This window comes from Cervus canadensis, chromosome 27, assembly GCF_019320065.1.
Source record: "Cervus canadensis isolate Bull #8, Minnesota chromosome 27, ASM1932006v1, whole genome shotgun sequence".
In the NCBI taxonomy this organism is placed as follows: domain Eukaryota; kingdom Metazoa; phylum Chordata; class Mammalia; order Artiodactyla; family Cervidae; genus Cervus; species Cervus canadensis.
In genome coordinates, this window is record NC_057412.1 from 28,809,504 (window position 1) to 28,832,984 (window position 23,481).

At 34.8% G+C, this 23,481-nt stretch overlaps 1 non-coding gene across 1 annotated transcript; it reads right to left on the reverse strand.

The window, feature by feature from the left end:
• Window positions 1-22,594: 22,594 nt before the first annotated feature.
• Window positions 22,595-22,667, reverse strand: TRNAC-GCA. The gene has a single exon. It is a non-coding gene; the product is annotated as a tRNA-Cys (tRNA).
• Window positions 22,668-23,481: the final 814 nt, after the last annotated feature.

Here is a 23,481-nt window from a genome sequence, read left to right on the forward strand (position 1 = left end):
AAGATGTGAATTAATTAACAGGACAAGAGAGGATATAGTGCAAAGCAAATGTGGAGGAATTGGCCTCTCTTAGGAAGAGGAATAATTTCTCTTTCTTAACAATAGAAAAATAAATAAATAAATAAAGTCTGGGGTATATGGTTTTAAGTTCTAGACTGCCTATTAGAGAAATGAGGGAGTTCCCATCTGATGGCTTCTATTTCTTACAACGAGTTCCATGACAATATGAGCAGCAGAACATGTGTATTGGGGGTGTTAGGAAGAACTAAGATGTTTGAGAGCAGAAAAACATAATACAGAGTCTTTAGGGAATGTGGTAAACTACATTAGACAGGACTGAATTGTCTACCTTTCAATTAGTTTTGAAGAAATGACTAGCACAGGATGATCCCTTTTAGGAAGGTTCAACTTGTAGCATACCTGGGAATACAAATTTATGTTATGGGTCTACTCCAAGAGAAGTAACGCATAGATATCAGATATAGTGTGGTAGTCTAAGTAAGAAGAGTAAACATGTTACTAGGTTCCACCACTTACCACACAGCTTGGACAAGTAATATAACCTCCTAGTTTAAAATTTCCCATATGAAAATTTAAAATAATAATAATAAACCTCATAGAGTTGATGTATTAAAGGACTTAAAATGTGTAAAACATTTAGCACAAAATATGGTGCATAATGATATTTCAGCAATAGTTCTGGTGACAGTGGTAGCAGAAATAATTTTAGACCCACAAAATAAGGTCAGTACAAAGGGCAGAATACACCATAATCTGTTCCCAGGCTCATTATTCAAGTAAATCTTTACTGTGTTATCTGTTTACATCCCTTCTTTCTAGAGATGCTCCCTTATTTCAACCTGGTATGTTATACTCCAGCCATGCTGAACTCTGTATAGTATTAAAAAAAAAAAAAAGACCACACACCAAGGTACTTTTACAAAGAAAACCTTTGCACTTTTACAAATAAAACCTTGTGCAAAGGTTTTCTTTGTGCCTGGAATATAACCAGAAACACCAACAACCTACCAAAGCATATATACATTTACACACACACACATGCACACACACACAACCACTCACTCTTCATAGCCAAAAGAGTATATTTAATCTTTAAAATTAAATTCAATCATCTTTCCAAAAAGTCTTTGCTTAATACAGGTCAGCAGTCATTCCTTTTTCATTCCTTTAATATATAGTGAATCATATAATATTCTATGTGTCATCTGGGATCGATTGTGAGCTCCCTGAGAGAACAGGAAGTTTCTTCCATACACTAAGTACTTTATACTGTTACTAAAAAAAAGTAGGGCTCCATTTGTAGTCACTTAATGAATGCATGGGACCTACGAAAGCAGAGATGTCTCCATGCATACCGTAAGCAAAGTTTCAGATCAGCACATTTTGCACAAGAATAATTTGGAGATAAATGGAGTACTTCCAAGTGATTAAAACCCTGCCAATGTATCATCAGCAATACCAGTGGCAGCAGAAGAACCCCAAGGTGATTCCAGATTTGTTAAGAAGAAGGATCTTCAATTCTGAAGGATAATAAACTATATAATATAAGGTGATATTGGTGCACAAGTGAAGGCAGATAATTGTGGAGCTTTCCAGAAATAAAAAACATCAGATACCTAAATTCTTAATATCCAAATAAAATGAATGATTAAAACAAGCTCAAAAATTTTTAAAGAGAGGAATTAGGGTATGGACATAACCTTTTATGATAGGAAATACAGAAAAGCACATATAACAAGTAACATGATATTTTGTGCTGCTTCTTATTTTGGGGTGCTTTTCCATATTATTAGCAAATTTTATTTTCTGACTAGCTTTTAATCTAGCATTTCCTGTCATAATTTAATTTAATTGTTTTGTGGTAGGTTTTGGTGATAACTGTTGGGTGTATAGCAACTCTGCAGGTAATTAACGGATTTACCTATCCTTACAAAGAATTTTGCTTGACCATGATATAAATTTACCTCCCATTTTAACAAAATGTGTTATTTCAATAATCTAATTCAGTGTGTTTTTTAGAAGCAAAACCATGGATTTACTGAGATAGAAAGAAAAAGACAAAAGCTTTGTCTCATCTACTGTATTTTTTAAGCAAGATACAGCAAGGATATTAGAGTTTGGTATCATTTAATGTTATGAAGCAAAAAATGTCCATATTATTAAAAGAACTGTTTAAGTTATATATCAGATAATTATATATCAGTCCCAGAAATGGGACTCTTTCCCATTGTCCATTGTCAATGCATAATATATTCCCCCTTCTTTAAATTTTTTAATATAACCTGTTATAAGTAGCTTCCAGTACTTTATAAGCTTTAGCTATGACTCACCAGTCTCACCCATCAGGAAGCTTACATATGCCTCTTATCCTTATCCATCAGAGGGCACACAATGAAAACCACAATCACGGAAAACTACCCAAACTGATCACATGGACCACAGCCTTGTCTAGCTCAATGAAACTATGAGCCATGTCATGTAGGGCCACCCAAGATGGACAGGTCATGGCAGAGAGTTCTGACAAAATGTGGTCAGAACATTTTGAAGGGAGTGGCAAAACACTTCAGGATTCTTGCTTTGAGAACCCCAAGGACAGTATAAAAAGGCAAAAAGATAAAGCAAAAAAGATGAACTCCTCAGGTCAGTAGGTGCCCAATATGCTACTGGAGATCAGTAGAGAAATAACTCCAGAAAGAGTGAAGAGATGGAGCCAAAGCAAAAACAACACCTAGTTGTGGATGTGACTGGTGATGGAAGTAAAGTCTGATTCTGTAAAGAGCAATATTGCATAGGAACCTGGAATGTTAGGTCCATGAATCAAGGCAAATTGGAAGTGGTCAAACAGGAGATGGCAAGACTGAATGTTGACATTTGAGGAATCAGCAAAATAAAGTGGACTGGAATGGGTGAATTTAACTCACATGACCATTATAGCTACTACCGTGGGCAAGAATTCCTTAGAAGAAATGGAGTAGCCATCATAGTGAACAAAAGAGTCCAAAATGCAGAATTAGGTGCAATCTCAAAAACGACAGGATGATCTCTGTTTCCAAGGCAAACCATTCAATATCACAGTGGTCTAAGTCTATGCCCCAACCAGCAATGATGAAGAAGTTGAAGTTAAACAGTTCTATGAAGACCTACAAGACCTTCTAGAACTAAAACCCAAAGTGGATGTCCTCTTTATTATAGGGAACTGAAATGCAAAAGTAGGAAGTCAAGATATACCTGGAGTAACAGGCAAATTTGGCCTTGGAGTACAATATGAAGCAGGACAAAGGGTAACAGAGTTTTTCCAAGAAAATGCACTGGTCATAGCAAAAACCCTCTTCCAAAAACACAAGAGAAGACTCTACACATGGACTTCACCAGATGCTCAATACTGAAATCAGATTGATTATATTTTTTGCGGCTAAAGATGGAGAAGCTCTATACAGTCAGCAAAAACAAGACCAGGAGCTGACTGTGGCTCAGATCATGAACTCCTTACAGCAAAGTTCAGATCTAAATTGAAGAAAGTAGGGAAAACCAGTAGACCATGCAGTTATGACCTAAGTCAAAGCCCTTACGATTATACAGTGGAAGTGAGAAATAGATTCAAGGGATTAGATCTGATAGAGAGCCTGAAGAACTATGGATGAAAGTTACTGACATTGTACAGGAGGCAGTGATCAAGATCATCCCCAAATAAAAGAAATGAAAAAAGGCAAAATGGTTGTAAGGCCTGACAAATAGCTGAGAAAAGAAGTAAGCCAAAAGCAAAATAGAAAAGGAAATATATACCCATTCGAATGCAGAGTTCTAAAGAAGAGCAAGGAGAGATAAGAAAGCCTTCCTCAGTGATTAACGCCAAGAAATAGAGGAAAACCATAAAATTGGGAAGACTAGAGATCTCTTCATGAAAATTAGAGATACCAAGGGAACATTTCATGCAAATATGAGTACAATAAAGGACAGAAATGGTCTGGACATAACAGAAGCAGAACATATTAAGAAGAGGTGGCAAGAATACACAGAAGAACTATACAAAAAAGATCTTCATGACCCCATGACCCAGATAACCACGATGGTGTGATCACTCACCTAGAGCCAGACATCCTGGAATATGAAGTCAAGTGGGCCTTAGGAAGCATCACTACAAACAAAGCTAGCGGAGATGATGGAATTCAAGTTGAACTATTTCAAGTCCTAAAAGATGATGCTGTGAAAGTGCTGCACTCAACATGCCAGGAAATTTGGAATACTCAGGAGTGGCCACAGGACTGGAAAAAGTCAGTTTTCATTCCAATCCCAAAGAAACACAATGCCAAAGAATGTTCAAACTACCACACAACTGCACTCATCTCACCAGTTAGCAAGGTAATGCTCAAAATTCTCCAAGTCAGGCTTCAACAGTACATGAACCATGAACTTTCAGATGTTCAAACTGGATTTTGAAAAGGCGGAGGAACCAGAGATCAAATTGCCAACATCTGCTGGATCATCAGAAAAGCAAGAGAGTTCCAGAAAGACACGTACTTTTGCTTTATTGACTATGTCAAAGCCTTTGACTGCCTGGACTCACAGCAAACTTTGGAAAAATCTGAAAGAGATGGGAATACCAGACTACCTGTCCTGCCTCCTGAGAAATCTGTATGCAGGTCAAGAACAACAGTTAGAACTGGACATGGAACAACAGACCTGTTCCAAATTGGGGAAAGGAGTATGTCAAGGCCGTATATTGTCACCCTGCTTTTTTAACTTATATGCAGAGTACATCATATTAAATGCTGGGCTGGATGAAGCACAAGCTGGAATCAAGATTGCTGGGAGAAATGTCAATAACCTCAGTTATGCAGATGACACCACAGTTATGGCAGAAAGTGAAGAACTAAAGGGCCTCTTGATGAAAGTGAAAGAGGAGAGTGAAAAAGTTGGCTTAAAGCTCAACATTCAGAAAACTAAGATCATGGCATCTAGTCCCATCACTTCATGGCAAATTGATAGGGAAATAGTGGAAACAGTCAGAGACTATTTTTATAGGCTCCAAAATCACTGCAGATGGTGACTGAAGCCATGAAATTAATAGATGCTTGCTCCTTGGAAGATAAGCTATAACCAACTTAGGCAGCATATTAAAAAGCAGAGGCATTACTTTACAAAGACGGACCACAACAGTCCATTTAGTCAAAGCTTTGGTTTTTTAGTAGTCATGTGTGGATGTGAAAGTTGGACCATAAAAAAAGCTGAGCACTGAAGAATTGATTCTTTTGAACTGTGGTGTTGCAGAAGACTCTTAAGAGTCCCTTTGACTACAAGAAGATCCAACCATAAAATCCTAAAGGAAATTGATCCTGGATGTTCATTGGAAGGTCTGATGCTGAGGCTGAAACTCCATACTTTGGCCACCTAATGCAAAGAAACGACTCATGAAAAGACCCTGATGCTGGGAAAGATTGAAGGCAGAAGGGGATGACAGAGGCTGAGATGGTTGGATGGCATCACTGACACAATAGATATGAGTTTGAGTAGGCTCCAGGAGTTGGTGATGAACAGCGAAGCCTGGTGTGCTGCAGTCCATTGGGTCACAAAGAGTCAGACCTGACTGAGTGATTAAACTGAACCAAACTGATAACATCAGTGGTATTGCAGAGCTGCCTGTCAATAGAAAAAGACACAAGGCTGTGACCTTTTAGAGGGAGTGACTCTGTCAGTTCTTAGATACCATTAAAATAAGGAAAAAAGAAAGGAATATTTCAAATAACCTTTGTTTAAAGAATTAATTGCACATACACTAAAGTGAACTAGATTATTCACCAATGAGAATTATAAATGGATTTCTTTCAAATTCTATTGAAAAATGTGACATTGCAGATATTCAAGGTCCTTTCCAAACATTATGCTTCTTAGATCTTTTAAGATATCTTTGTGTGTCAAAAATACTGCTTTCAAGAAAGAATAGTTCTGTCCTATTGATCACATAAAATTATGAGTATTTGTTTTAAATCTGCATTCTACACTTGGTTGATAAGTCACAGTAGACAGTTAAAATGATTTCACATGTTTAGTCTCAAAATCCCTTTATCCATTAATAATGTACTTTCATAGTCCAGAATCCATTTAGATTACAAATCAAACTGAAGTAATGTCTTTAGGAGAACCGTCTTACCTAACTGTTAGTATTGACTGCATATATTGAAGGGAAATGTTTTTGGTACATATTAAAAAGCATTTTTTTTCCTTATGGCTGAGAAAATTATTGTTTACACACAATATTCAGTGCATTCACTTTATGCTAGTGATTTCAATTTGCTAAAGGTACGTTTCCTAGAAAGAGGTAAAAAGCTAACCTGTAATGTCAGGTCTTTCAGGTTTCTCATGTGATCATCTCTTTATTCCTCAGAATAAATTGCTCATTAGATCTCAGTTTTTAGATTAGGAAGCTGAGGTTTCAAGAGAATAAGTGACTTGCTTAAAGTAATAGGTTTCATTGCTGGAATCTCAATGTAAATTTTTTTCTGAGTTCAGGGACTATTCTCAGAAATCCCACTTCAAAGGCTTCTATGACAATTATTATTTTAAGTCATAGGTTTAATTTTTATTTCTTGAATATGTGCTGTTGGCTCATTTCTGGGTTGCCTGTTTAGACTCTATCACATTTTTCAGGGCACGGCCTTGAGTTTCTCAGTTGTATTATTTAAGTAATTTGGTTAATACTATAGAGTCCTGGTGTTACAGAATCCTAATATCAACTACAAGCAAGGCAAAAAGTGATCAACTAGGGGTTATTTTTGTGGATAGGTATGTTTAAATCATTCCCTAAGTCCTATGCAGCTTCCCTGGTGGCCCAGAGAGTAAAGCGGCTGCCAATAATGCAGGAGACCTGGATTCGATCCCTGGGTCGGGAAGATCCTCTGGAGAAGGAAATGGCAACCCACTCCAGTATTCTTGCCTGGAAAGTCCCATGAACAGAGAAGTCTGCTAGACTACAGTCCATGGGGTTGCAAAGAGTCAGACACGACTGAGTGACTTCACTTTCTTTCTTTAAGTCCTATGCAAAAGTTTGATTTCAATTACTCATGATGGAACTGAATTGAATGACTTAGCATTTGTGTATAGAAATATTTAAAATTTTTCTTCCAAGCATTCATTAGTTAATTTAGAATGCTGTTTACTGTATTTTTACAGATTCCTAATAGGAACATAGTCCCTCAGATAGGTAAATTTTATTGCTTTTACTTGATCAAGAATACAACACTGAACTTAAAACTTTTCAATTTGTAGTTGCGTATCACATGGTAGAATACATTGCAGGGAATTTCAAGAACAGATGAGTGAAGCTTTCTACTCTGGATTCCCCTATTAATTCATGGTGCATTAGCATACACTAATGAGAGAGAATGGACAGTAATTTGTGATTGTACCCCACTTTTATTTAAGTCTAGTCTGGGACACTGCCCAACTCCCTTTGTGTGATGGACTCCATGCATTAATAAAATCTCCTAATCTTCTCCTATTAAACTTTTCTTTTTTAATTACCCAAAGGTGCTATTTTTTTTTTTTTTACTAGAATGATTGTTGCCAATGACATTAGTTTCCTTCTCCTTCACAAATCCTAAGTGATCTCATTCAAACCCATGATTTAAACTCTTTTGGTTTCCAGTAAAGATACATATACTGATGTTTAGAAACATACACCCATCATTATGAGCCCAATTTGATATGCCTCTTACATTTTCAACAAAGCTCTTACTTTGCTTTCTTTAATTTCTATGTTCTTTTGTTTGGTTAATTTTTGTTTATTTTGTTTTTAGCCTGTAACTAGGAATAAGACATTTCTTTTATATGATTATCCCATAAAATTGACAACAATCATGACATAGATGATTAGCATGTAATTTGGCTCACAGAATTACAATTGTTAATAATCTGAATTCCCTTAGAAAATAGTGAAACCTCTGTTTTAAAAGAAAAAAAATCAAGATTGTTCATCTTCCTGTGGTACAGGAAACTGCTGGAAAAAATTCTCTTTGAATTTAAGAGAAAGCAATAGTTATATTTTTAGTGATCTCGCTGAGGAGCTCCAAATATCACACTAGCCACACTGATTTGAAGAATCCATGTATTTATATATTAATTATACTCATTAAAAAGTAAAGGTCAATCATTTGACATGTATAAAGTTTTTAGTTATGTTAGATGAATAAATTCTATAGACCTACTCTATAACACACTGCCAGTAAGAATACTTCTATATTTGTTAATTGGATAGATCTCACACTAAATGTTTATACCACCAAAAAAAAAAAAAAGAGGGGAGGCATGAGGGAACTCTGGAAGAAGGTGTTGCATATGTCTATTATCTTAATTGCTGTGAAAGTATTGTAGGTGATTGCATGTAGCCAAACTCATCAATTAAATGTGTTAAATATGTACAGTTCTTTGTATATCAACTGTACTTCAATAAGGCTGTTTAACAAAAGTAAATGTAGAAATAATATAGGGGAAGACAGTGAAGTAGGAAGCTTCAATAATTTTTTGCTACCTGCAACACTGCACTAGCAGAACAGATGTAAATATTTTGGAGCTCTGAAGTCTATTGAAAGCTCATACTTTGCAGAAGGAAACTTAGATGGTAGATTGTGCTTAATTCTAGTCACTTTCAGGTCTTAGCATAGCAGCAACTACTCCCCACCACCCTAGCCCATGTCAGGCAGTCACACATGCATTCCAGACACAGTTTACATGCAACTAGTAGGAGCCAGGATGGGAAGAGATCCTTGCCTTTTATTTATCAGAATCTGTGCTCTGATCATTCATTGCTTCTTCAGAGCTCAGAGGTACAGACAAACAGGAAGGCAGCCATGGTTATGCCTCCTCTCATTGTGGAAAGCGCTTTCCCTTCTGACTGAAGGGACTACCAGTAGACTTATAAAGTTAGTGCCTTAGTTGACTTCATTTTAATATTTCCCCCACTCTGGGAGCCACACATTAAAGATCAGAACATTCAAAAGCACCTGCATATGTGTGTGTGGAGGTAGTGGCAGATTAAAGAAAGCCACTATGTATGCCCAGGGAAAGGCATAGGCTCAGATAAAATTGAGAAAACTTTGAGTTGACACCTCAGGCTCTTAAAATGGAAAGAGCCTTTATCAATTAAAAATAAACAAAGTGAAAAAAGAGCAAACATGGGAAAGACGGAGTCAAATTAATTAGCTGAATTACTATATAATTATGTCCATATGCTTAGTTTTCAATAGCAACAACAACAAAAAAATCACAGGAGAAAGAAACATAAACATAGTTCAGTCAACAAAAAATATGTCAACAAAACCTTTCCCTGAGAAAGACCTATTGATGGATCTACTAGATGAAAAGTTTAAAATGACTGTCTCAAAAATGTGCAAAGAAAGGAAACAAAGGAAGATGTAGAGAAAGTCAAGAAAACAATGTATAAAAAGATGGAAATATCAGAAAAGACATAGAAAACCTAAAAGATAACAAAAAGAAATTCTATATTTGAAAAGTAAAACTGAGCTGAAAATTTTACTAGTAGGATTCTAAGGCAGATTTGAGCAGGCAGCATAAAGAATAAGTAAACTTAAAGTTAGGATGATGGAAATTATGGAGTCTAAGGAATAAGAAGAAAAAAAATAAATAAAGTGAGCTGAACATTAGGAATCTAAGGGACACCATAGGTCATCATATACATTATAAAAATCTCAGAAGGAGAAGAGACAAAAGGGTAGAGAGAATATTTGGATGATTAAAGTCAGAAAACATCCCATATTTGAGGAAGGACACTAATGCAAACATCCAAGAAGCTAAAGAAACTTGAAGATGAGCTCAAAGAATCCCACATCAAGACACATTATAATCAAATTTTCAAAAGCTAAAGAGATAATTTTGAAAATAGCAAGAAGTGACTCATCACATACAAAGGATCCTCACTAAAATTATATGGAGATTTATTACCAGAAACATCAGAGGCTAGAAGGCAGTTGGCCAATATAATCAAAGTGCTAAAACAAACAAACAAACAACAAAAACCACAAAATAAATGTTAACCAAGAATCCTATATCTGGCAAAACTTTCCTTCAAAAGTAACGAAGAAATTAAGACATTTCTAGGTGACAAGATGCTGAGAAATTTGTTGCTATTAGACCTTTGCTGAGTTTCTAAAGAAGATCCTGAAGGCTAAAATAACATGACTCTAGAGAATAACTTGAGGCCATATGAAGAAATAAAGATCATAGTAGAGATAAGTACACAGATTATTACCAAATCTGGTATTATTTTAACAATGGTTTGTAAATCCCCCTTTTGTTGTATATATGATTCAAGAGACTAATATGTTAAAAAAAAAAAAAAGTTAGTTGAAAAGCTATTGTAATGTTAGCTAAAGCCACACCACATTTTTATACATAATGTAATAGACTAATCTATTTTAAATTAAAAAAAAAAACAGTTTATGTTTGGAGGCATGCAATATACAAAGACTCAATTCTGTGATACTAAAAACTGAAAAAGGTGAGGACAGAGCTAAAAGGAGCAGAGTTTTTGTATGTTATTGAACTTGCTGCTGCTGCTTAGTCACTTCAGTCGTGTCCGACTCTGTGCGACCCCATAGACGGCAGCCCACCAGGCTCCTCTGTCCCTGGGATTCTCCAGGCAAGAATATTGGAGTGGGTTGCCATTTCCTTCTCCATTGCTTGCATGCATGCTAAGTCGCTTCAGTCATGTCCGACTCTGTGTGACCCCATAGACAGCCGCCCACCAGGCTCCTCTGTCCACAGGATTCTCTAGGCAAGAATACTGGAGTGCCATTTGCTTCTCCAGTTATTGAACTTAATCTAGTATAAATACAAGTTAGAGTGTTAAAACTTTAAGACTTTAAATGTAAACTCTATGGTAATCACAATGAAAACAGCTTTAGAATGTGCACAAAGGGAGAAATGAGAAAGAAATTTAAACATTTCATTGCAAAAAAAAAAATTCAGCTAAACATAAATAAGACAGTAATGCAGGAAAAGGACAAAAAAGCTGTGAGACAAATGGGAAACAAATATAAGACATATGGAAAATACTAGAAGTATGTCCATCCTTATCAGTAATTACTTTAAATGTAAACTGATTAAATCAAATAAAAAATTCGCTTTAGATCCAAAGACACAAAGGGGTTTGTGATGAAAAATTCCATTTGCTATATCAGCAAAAAAGGATGTGTGGCCATTGAGCCATCAGCCAATACATCCCCGCATCCAGCTTTTCCCAAGAGTGAGCCCAAGAGATCTCAGGAAGGAAACTAAGGTGCTGTACATTGCCAAGTCCTTAGCCACTGCAGACACTCCCAGTGGTGTACCCTGGGGGGAATTCAGGATGGGAAAGAACAGAATACTGGCCCTAGAGGGCTAAAGTACACATCAAATGGATGATTTCAATAAGCCCAGACTCTTACATCTTCGCATACACTGAAAAGTGCTAATAAATTCATTAGCTTGAAATATCTGTTTTTTTTTAATTAGCAGTACTTTTTGATAGTCTGACTACTTGGTCTTTGTTTCAATTCCTATATATCCCAGCTGTTCCATTACCTCTTCAGAGCAGTCCCTCAGCACTATCTGAAAGACTGCTTTCCAGGCTTGAAGTTTGCAAAATGAATAAGACAAAATTCTCAACTTTTGTGCATTTTTTTTTTCAGTAGACAGATTGAAACTGAAAGGATGGAAAGATATTCCATGCACATAGTAACTCAAAAAAAGCATGAGTGGCTACACTTTTATTAAAAAAAAAAACAAAACTTTAAATCAAACAACTATAAGAGACAAAAAGTACACTATGTATTAACAAAAGGTTCAAATCAGTAAGAATATATAATGATAATCAACATTTAATAAAAGATCTTTTATGAGCAGGAGATGGGAGGGAGATTCAAAAAGGAGGGAATATACATAAACATTTGGTTAATTCATGTTGATGTATGACAGAAATCAAACCAATATCATAAATAAATCATCAATTAAAATTAAATAAATGTCTAAAAAATTACTTTAGAGAAAAAATAAAAGATACTTTCAATATATGAAGAAAAACTGACAGAATCAAAGGGAGAAAGACAGTTCCACAATAATAGTTACAGACTTCAATATTCCACTCTCAATAATGGATAAATTACTGAGCTAGAAGATAAGTAAGGAAATAGAGGATTTGAATAACATAATAAACCAACTAGAACTTAGAGACAAATACAGAACATTCTACCCAACAACAACAGAATGCAAGTCTTCTCAGGGTCTCATGAGATATTTTTTAGGATAGACAATACATTAGGTAACAAATTAAGTCTTCACAGATTTAAAATGGCAAACATCATACAAATCATGTTCTCTAACTACAATGGGATGAAGTTAGAAATCAATAAATGAATGAAAGCTTGAAAAAAAATATGGAAATTGAACAATGCCTTCCTAAAAAAACAATAGACCAAGGAAGAAATCACAGAGAATTGCAAAATACTTACAGACAAAAATGCAAACAACATATCAAAATTTATAGGACATAGAGAAAGTACTGATAATGAGAAAATGTGTAGCTATAAATATCTATAGTAAAGAAAACATTTAAATCAGCAATCTAACTTTAGAAATTAAGAACTAGAACAATAAGAATGAAACAAATTTAAATCCATCAAAAAGAAAGAAATAATAAAGATTAGGGCAGAAACAAATAATAAATACAAAATCAAGAGAGAAAAATCAATAAAATCTAAAGTTATTTCTTTGAAAAGATCAACAAAGTGGAGACATCTTTCAGCTGGAAGGAATAAGAAAAAAAAAAGAGAGACTAAATTAATAAAACCAGAAATAAAAATGTAAGCATTGTTACTGATTCTATAGAAATAAAATAATTTTATATGAACTCTATAAAAATTGTATACCAACAAACTGGATAATGTAGATGAAAGGGACAAATTCCTACAAAAACAAAACCTAATAAGATTAAATCCATAGAAACAGAAAGTCAGAACAGACTTAAAACTAGTAGGGAGACTGAATCAGTAATTTTGAAAAAAGCCCTGGACCTGATGGCTTCATTGGTGAATTCTACCTAGCATTGTAAGAGAACTAACACTAACACTAACACTTGTCAAATTTTCAAAAATGAACAGGAGAGAACACTTACTAATTTTGAGAGGCCAAAATTACCCTGATATCCAAGTCAGAAAGAGATATTACAAGGAAAGAACACTACAAATTAATATCCTTTATGAACAATGATGCAAAAGTTAAAAAAAAAAATTAGCAAACCAAATTCAACAACATATGAAAAGAATTATACCACACACCCAAGTAGGATGCATTTCTGGAATTAGAAGATGATTAAACACATAAAAAAATGACCAAGGAAATATACCATTTTAGCAGAACTATTTTTTAATCCTATTATCATTCAATTGATACAGAAAAAGCAAAAGCATCTGAAAAAATTCAACACTTTCTTAGTAAAAAAAAAAAAAAAAATCAGCAAACCAGAAATAGAAGAAAACTGCCTCAAAATAATGTCATGCATAAGCAGAGTTCTAAAGACGGATGGTGCTAATAGTATCACAGCATTATGATTTGTTTAATACCTCTTAATTGCATAGTTAAAAATGGTTAAGATGATAAATTTTATGTTAAATTTTTCCACAATAAAATTTTTCACTGTGGAGATAATTATCTATTTTTTTTCTACAATGAAAAATGAAAAATAAAATAAAGTTCCATTTTATATAATGTAAAGATAACACAATTTGAATTTTTTTTTTCTTTTAATAAATCTTTGATATAGGACATTGCATATTTGGGAAGGACTTAATTGTTCCAACACTTCAAATTTCCTGTTTAGGTACCACATTTTCAGTGGGTATATGGAGTTGCTTATCCTATGTTGCAGTGGGGTTTTTGATGTTTGTCTCAATTGTTATAGCTAGCTTATACTGCAGTAAAACATAGCCTCATATCTATAGAACTTAAAACAGTTATAGTTTGTTTCCATTTGTGCTATAAGTTCACACTGGTTTTGCTGGCAGCTCTCTTCCAATGTGTCTCTACTCTGAGACACTGGCTAAAACAGCTTTCATGAGAATACTTCTCAAACTTTAATGTGCATACAAATCACTTGTTAAAATGCATATATTGACTGAACTCTGGAGAAGTATCTGACATTCTATATTTCTAGAAAAGTTCATAGATAACATTTATGTTGTTGGCCTGTAAGCTTCACTGATTAGAAAGATTCTAAAGCAGAAACTCTTCATGCAGGAGGAAGAGAATCTAGCAAATTGCTCATTGGCTGTTAATGAATTCCAAAAGGAAGTAAAATGTCTCAGTTCCATTCACATTCCATTTACAGAAACAAGTCAGACAGCCATTTCCTACTTGAAGAACCCAGCTGCACTGTATTTCCAGAAATGGGAGAACTAAACACTAGGTAACGGCCTTGGTAACTTCATAGAGAACAAAATGTCCTCAGTACATAGAGATGTTATTATAAAGGAACAGTTGCACCAATGACGGCTATTTCTGAGCACCACAGACTAAAGCAGCTGAGCGTGGTCCAGAAACTTAGGTTGTGCCAGTGCAGGTGGGCCCCCTTGATAGAGTTTTGACTTTTAAAGCCAGGAAATATAAATAAACATGTAGCATCCCATGTCTTAAAGACATCTTATGAAGAGAAAAAAAAAATTGTTTAATCCTAAAAAAAGTTCTTATCTAAGATCAATTATCATCCTGCCCCACAAAAATTAGCTGAAGCAACAGAGGCTATGGTTAAGTCTGCATTTGAGTTTCAAGAAAGGAATGGAACTGAGAAATATAGTCATAGGAACTTTATCACCTAAGAAAGGTTCCAAAATATAACGTGTTATCTCAAAAGGTTGAAATACTCAGTTCTATAGACAAATTCTAGTTTTATTTGATTACTTAATAAAATGGCTTCTTGCCCTACTTTTTATCCCTTTTTCTACAATTCTGAGCAATATATCTCCTCTTTTAAACCAGTTCCTCAATCTTCATTGGATTTGGAGAACTGGTAGCTATGGGGTCAGGAAAGAAGGATGTCTGTCATGACATCATGGTAACAATATTTAGCTTTATCACTTTATCTCAAAGTAAAGTTATTATATTCAGCCTCAACAAGACGTAAGGAATGATCAGAATCAGTTAAAAATTAAGACTTTTATCTCAGGAAGGTCAGTACAGGATTTACAAAATTGGGAAGTAGTTACATAGACATGATAGTTCAAAAGATGTAAGAGTATAAAGACAGATTTTGTCAAGAGAGCAAAGGGTAATGGAGATATTCATGCATTTGACTAAATGAAGGACAAATAGTGTAGCATATTAGGGAGGAAACATAAAATCTGCAATATCAGATATCAAGGAAGTATAAAAGTGAAATAATAACCTGGCAGTTAACAGTAATGAATCATACAGAAAATTCAAGATAACAGCTAAAGTAATTCTGTGATAACTTGCTTGTTTTGAAATTTGGTTTCTAGTAAGAAGAGGCCTGGTAGTATATAAGCTCTGGAATTAGAAAACCTGAAATTAATCCCATGTTTTGCCACTTTCTAGCTCTTTAGTACCCTTGGGTGATTTGCTAAGTTTTCTAACTTCCAATTTGTTATCTATGTGTGGGTTAAAGTATCCCATCCATGTGAAGTTCTAGGTTTTGTCAGAAATTTAAAAAAAAATTTCAATAAATTTTAGCCTAAGAATAATGATTTGATTACATTTATAAGAGCAGTTGTGAAGAGTGATGAGAATCAAGCCTAACTCCAAAGGATTTATGATTTGGGCATTAATTATAATACAGAAGCAGTAAACACTAACTCCTCCAATAATTATTGCAGTAGAGAGGTTAAGTGTATCAACTTTGGTGGGTACAAGATTTGAGGTTATAAACCTTTATTTTTTCCTGTTACTAATTTTTGGAATAAAGTTCTTTTGAACATATTTTTAGTGGACTGGAAAGATACAGTGAAGAGACAGATTTGAAAAGAGAGAAAAGTCACAAAGGATAAGAAGAAAGAATCATAGCCTCAGTAGGCAGGTTAGCTCTGGTAAACAAGACTGAAAGGTATTCCTCTGAACCCAGTGGGGAGTAGAAAGGGAACAGGCATGTTGAGATTAGAAGGTGGAAGTTTTTTTTCAAGTAGCCTCAGTCTAAAAATACATTGTGAAAGGTCAGTTGGAAAGTGGCAGTAGCAGAGATGGGGTTTCATATTGAGAAAGCAGAAAGTTTGGGGTAAGACCAAATAGAATATTACATAGTGTCCAGTCTTAAATGACTAAAACATTTCCCAGAGTTAGGAAGATAATAAAGATAGGGTGGCTTAGAGGTTAAAGCATCTGCCTGCAATGCGGGAGACCCGGGTTCGATCCCTGGGTTGGGAAGATCCTCTGGAGAAGGAAATGGCAACCCACTCCAGTATTCTTGCCTGGAGAATCCCATGGACAGAGGAACCTGGCAGGCTACAGTCCACGGGGTCGCAAAGAGTCAGACAGGACTGAGCGACTTCACTTTCACTCTCACTTTCAAAGATAGGGTAGGGATCTTTGTTATACCTTAACCCAAAGTATAGAATCTGGATGTCATTTGCAAGCATTGAACACCAAACAAAAATAAAGTTAGTCACATAAAAACTGTAATTGGGAGTAATAATCTCAGAATACCATTGAAAACAGAGGGGTAGGATAATCTTATAACAGGAAAGACTTGTCAATAGCCATCTTTATAAAATAACTCAGTGTACAAAACAATTAAAGTGAAAATGGGAGCAGGGAGAATGAAATGGATGGCTGATACAAGATTTCTCAGTTCAATTGATCCATTTAATTTACATTTATAAAACAGTACACAGACAAGAATGTGGTAATCTGATATTTTCTACTTTCCCAACACAGATCCCATTATAGAATATGTAATTTATTTGAAACTTAATTTTCAAATAAAACTGAAGTAGTATGGCTAAGTTTTATTTATCCAAGTAATTGACTCATGACTGTGTGAGAAACAATGAACTGATTGGACTGAAAAAAAATTAATTAGCAGGATTTGAGACTATGGAATCAGCAGTCTGGATTATTGAATGAGGGCTGTAGTCTATTCAGTTTTCATATTAAACCAACTTAACTGTTAACTTTTCTCTAATACAAAAGTTGAAGAAAAGGCTCTTATGTAACTTGGCGCTTATAAAATGCTCATGAACAGATCACTTTTTTTGTTCTTTTAATCTGAGTAAACTTCCGCTTGCTTTTGTTCTAAGTTTAAGGCTAGTCTTTGGAATCAAAGCAAACTTACAAGACCAATATAGTCATTGGAAGTTTGCTCTAAAAATGAATGAAATGAAAGTCCTGTTTGTAGAGGAAAACCATGTTTTGTTTATATAGGGAGGAAAGAAAGCATACAATTCTTCTCCAGGGAAAGACATTCTCTGTTGATTTATGTCTGTGGCAGAATAACATAACAGATATATATTGCCTGGAATGAAGCATATACTGTGCACAAATTTAAATCATATACAACTTGTATTTTATAGAACAGCTGTGAATTATACTTTTTTGTTTCCATGTGTAATTAGATAATATAATAAATGTGAACATTAACTTTAATATTCCCATTACAAAGAAAAAAAGATATATGCTGCCCAGGGACAGGAGGAATTTTTTCTTTGTGTAGATTTTTTCCTTTAGAAAGATACAAGAGATGGGAAGTAGACTCTAAGCATCACTATCTGGAAACCTACACAGTAAGAGAAGTCACAAAAGATGTCAACACTAACTTATGACTCATGCTCTGTGTGTGAGAATTTGGAGTCCTCTGCTGAGAGATTTAGAGAGTAAAGTACTGATAAAAACTAATACGGTATTGCCCAAGATATTCTTACTTTTGGATGGCTTATTGTGTCCATCTGCTCTTTCGAAAATGTCTTTGTCCACCGCCCCCCACCCTGCCTCCCCCAAATGGGATTAGAGTACAAGGCAAGCTAACAGGCAGGCATTTGCTCTTTCCTACTGTGGCTATTTTGGCTGGAACTATCTCCAAGAGAGTGGTGCCCTGTAGGTTGGCTGTCTGTCATGCTAGAAAAAGTAGATGAAATAAATCAACCCATGGTAACAAGGCTAGAGAGTACACTGTGGTAATAATTGTCAACTTTATGCTGTGTGTTTTTGCTGTCATTAATTTAATTTGTACCCATTAAATTTTATGTTTTCAGTTTGAATTGGGACGCAAAATCAGGATTGATGATGATCTGCCAGACACACCCTCAGGTTTTGAGCAATACTCTACTAGATGAGAAACTGTCAACTATTTTGCAATATTTTGCACAAGATAAGTTTGCCTTAAGGTTTTTGAAAGCAGGATTTAGGCAAGCACTGTGTCAGGGCCAAATTCTATCTACACATACCATATTTGATCTTCTGGATTTAATTTCCTTACTAAAAAGTTATTATGTAATTCCAGAAAGAAAATCTCCTAAAAGGACTCCAGATTCTGAAGACTAAAAGACAGGAATAGGAAAGCACTTGATTCACAGCATTTCCTAAGAAAACAAGTATTTAGTATTAATTGAATATCTGAAAGGAAGTCTTTGAAATGTTTCTATTATAGACAGAATGTTAAATAATTTTTGAATTTAAAAGTTTCTTAATAATTATCATAAGGCCAGTAACAAAATGTTATAAATAGACATGATAGTGGTATTGATTCAATAAGAAGTAAACTGGTCATTAGTTTTATAGTGATTAAACAAATCATTTCCATAATATTTCACTCAGTTTGATCAGACTGCCAGGATGAACATACAATTTGTATTTTTTACAAACTTTTTGATGCTATTAACAAAAGATATTTTCAAAGACATCAGTGATTGTCAAAATCCATGAAATTCACAATAGCACATCATTTCCTCATTTTTTATCTGTATAATATAGATGGCAATACCAACTTCACCAATCATTGTGTGAATCCAATAACATGTTGTGTTAAATGAGACCAACAAGGTTGCTTTGAGAAGGGGTAGATATCTAGGTTTGAACCCTCACCACAAAACTTCCTTCTACACCCTGATATTTACTTTCTGTTTCAAATTCGTGTCTCAGCAAAGAAACTACTATTTTTTGTAGTTAATTGGCAGAATCATTAAATCTACAAATGTTTAAATTCACTATTAAAGATTTACCCTCAACTCTGCCCTCAGTTCTAACTGACCAGTTTGTCCAAAGGCAAAGAAGGTTGTCCGAAATCTGCTATAAATATTTCTGATTCTATGAGCAATGTGAATAACAATTTTATTGTTATTTGTTCTATACTCTTGAACCTAAATAACCTTCATTTTTACATTTGTTGTTTGATTTCCAATTATAAGAGTGTAGATTATACGAAGACAAAATTAGATAAGTACAGGTGCAGTTTCTTATTTAAAGCTCTGTGGGTTTTTTCCTTAGTGAAACCGTAGCAAATCCTAATAGTTTCAAATAGATGTTATTTGCTAACCTGCAAGAGAACAAAGTGAGTTTTAACAGCAGGTGATGGCCACAGTATTCCAAGGAGGACCACATGAGATATGGATGAGGGATTGAGCCTGGATAATCTCGCCTTTGTGATGCTGTCCAATTCTGTAAATTACTTCCTCACTTCATTCCACCCCCTCCATCCAGCCATTGGCCATCTATTCTATTTAAATTACTCTGCCTCAGCTTCTGGTTTAATCAGAATGGTAGTCAGCACTGCTCAACTTATTGCTCCTGCGGTGTTCAGCTCCACAGGAGCCAGAACATAATGGACCTACATAATGGATGACTGAATTGGAAATAAAATAAGCTATTTGTTTGAAATTTACCTCCCATTTATTATATACTTGCATAGGAGGTCTCTTAAGAATTTCTAGGAGAGCCTTGTCTGGAAAAGTTATATAATAAATGTTTATGTGCTGAGAGTGGAATACACATGTGATTACCATGGTGTTTCATTGCACTGATTTTTTTAGTAATATAGCCTTGAGGAAATTGAAATGCAAGTCCTGTCACCAAACACATGCCTAAATAACATACTCGTTATAAGAGAGTCACGCAGATACATACACACAGACGTAAATCATAGTTGGTGACCCAAGTTCTGATCATTAGGGAGTTTGAAATGTTCTTCAGTTGTACAGTGTGACTAAGATGATCTTAGCAAAATAAAAATGATCTCTCCATGCGTACCATGAGATCTGTCAAGACTGAGAGCCCATCATCTAACGATCTAGAATTAAACATTATAAAGATCTATTCTCTGTACTCTCAAAGAGCTATTACTTCAAGCACAAGTGCTATTATTGGTAGAAGGAAGTTTACTCATATTTCACCCTATGTATTATTGAAAGCATACTTCTATGCATCTTGCATTATTATTATTACATGATGGCTATTCAGCATGCAGACGTCAAAGTGCAATCTATCTGGCTCTCCAGCTGAACACCAGAAAGCAATGAGTTAGTATAATTTGCCGGCTCTGGAGAGGAGTGTCACTTGAAGTTTATGACTTCTTAAGTGAAAATTAAGGATGATAAACAAAAACTTATAGGAACAGCTGTCTCTATGGGAAAAGGGTTAACACTGGTAATCTAACAGGTTTCAGATATTTCCTTAAAGTCTCCTAAAACAAAATCCTCATTATTGAAGCCTCTGTATCATAACTTGTGAATGCATCTAAACCATGGCATTGCTTTGTATAAACCTTAAACAAAAGAAAGCCTTTATTTGTTCCAGGACTTGCAGATATCAGTGTAAATCATCTCCGCACATATTGGAAGATACTTTAGGTTATTCTACAACTTAAAAAAAGACAATTAAGTGTGTGTGAAAGAAGACTGGGTTAGGACAGTCTACTGCTTTTAACTGCACAGCAAAACATAAAGATAGAATGACTAATTCAGTTTTTCCTGGGACTTTTATCCTAGTTTTAAAACTGAGTCTTATACCTTGAGAATATCCTTAGTACTGGACAAACTAGGATAGTTGGTCTCCCTAGACTAGAAAGTGACACCAGTTCTTAATTAGACACTTTTGTTATAGAACAATAGAAGGTATAGAGTTCATGTGACTTGGCTTCATATCACAGACATTTAGATATACATAAACATATACACATAAAGATGGCTAGGTAAGATCAGCAAAGAGGATCCACGAGTCAGAAACTAGGAAACGAATGACAGACCAACAAATGGCAAAGGCAAAAACTAGCTGGAGCTCACCGTAGCTAATGCTTACTAATTATGAAGTTCAATTTCACAAAAAGATAAACATCTTTAGCACACACTGTTGCTTAAGCGCATGATCTTTGTAGTTGAATTACTTATAAAACACAGATGATGCATATGGATATAATGATATATTATTATATATTATTTAATACATATAAATATACACATATATTCAATACATGCAAAACACCAAATATAATAAATGTTGGTATCATCCTTTTATCTTCTGGTTATCATTTGATATGAGAAATAGTACACTAGTTCTCTTTACTAATATAACATGAGACTCTTGGAACTGGGATGGCACCGAGCAATACAAAACACAAAAATGAGGTGATAGAGATTCCGGTGCTGATATTTTGATATTGCTTTACTTTTAGACTACTCTGAGGTACATATGATCAGATTCCCTGTAGAGAGTTCACTTTGAGTTGGCAGTATATAAATGAGTCATTTCTCTAGTGAGCACAAATTCAACACTAACAGTGTTTTTTTGTAATACATGATTGCATTATTTATAAACATTTAAAAGTTTAATTTTGCCACTTATTGCATAAATCACCTAAAGTATCATATTAGGATAGAGAAAATGGGCAAGGAAAAAGTAAATGAACAAACTGGTTGAACTTTTAACTGCAGCTCTGGCAAGTTTCTTATGTAAAAAAATCTTTGTTGAATAAAACTCGAAAATATTGTGAAAGTTGGTGTTTCTCTATTATTTAAATTTATAGATAACATGAAAGATAGGAATAGTATAAAATTACAGATAAATAGTTCAGGGTTTGAAGGTACTAATAATGTGTGTGTGCCATGTGCTCAGTCATTTCTAACTCTTTGCAACCCCACGGACTGTAGCCTGCCAGGTTCCTCTGTCCGTGGAATTTTCCAGGCAAGAATACTGGAGCAGGTTGCCATTTCCTTCTTCAGGGGATTTTCCTGACCCAGGGATCAAACACATGTCTCTTGTGTCTCCTGCATTGGCAGGCCTGTCTTTACCAACTGAGCACTAATAAACTGGAATGCATTTGTAGAGTTTGTATTTCTTCCTGTTTAATTGACATAAAATAGTGAATAAAACATTTAGGAGTCAAGAGTAACTCATTACATCAAATAGAATAAAGATGTAAATTATATAATAGTTCTCAGTTTCTGAGATAACCCCACGGTCTAGTTAGTTAAGTTGCTCAGTCGTGTCCAACTCTTTTGCAACCCCATGGACGGTAGCCAACCAGGCTCCTCTGTCCATGGGATTTTCCAGGCAAGAGTACTGGAGTGGGTTGCCATTTCCTTCTCCAGGGGATCTTCCTGACCCAGGGATCGAACCTGGGTCTCCAGCATTGCAGGCAGAAGCTTTACCATCTGAGCCATCAGGGAAGCCTTTATAGGTGACAGTAAGTCAAGTATTAACACAGGAAATTACATCTCCATGGTCTAGAGCTGCTTGCAACTTCTGACACAGAATACATATTCTGCTACAGAATGTAATATCTCTCTCAGTAAACATGCTCTCACTTAAAAAAAAAAAAAACAATATAAAAGTCATAAACTGCAAATATATGAGGACCCACTGTATTTACTTTTCATAACTTCTATCATTTCAGCCAGTACTATAGTTTGTAAACAAAAGGAGGATAGCTTGGATTTATAGATATAATTAATATTAAAGTTGATTAGATATCTATTTGAAGAGAAAACTGTGTTTTCCTTCCTACTTCTTTAGGTATTTACAAGAATCCATTCTGATTTCTTGGGAAATGTTTTACCAGGTTAATCCAATAGAGAGGATTTTTTTAAAAAACAAAAATTTCATAGGCTATTATTGGTGCATAATTCAGCTGATGTTATGCTTCTATTCATATGTTACTGCAAATTTTATAGACACATATATATGTACACATTTAATTAAGATAATGTTAATTATTAATGTCTTCAAAGATGGTGGTCTCCTGAATTAATCTACAAGCTACAGTAAACAACATTTAAAGCCTGCTAATACTTTAAAAGATACACATTTTATATAGCTAAATGCAATATCTCTTCCATATGTTTCCTAAAATGTCAATCTACAAAAGATGCTGATAAAGACAGCATCCAGAAATTAAATTTTGAGTGGTACTGTCATTTCCTGGGGAGATAGTGAGCTGGCATAGACTGGTGTTTTTTCTCACCACATTTTACTCTGTAGAAA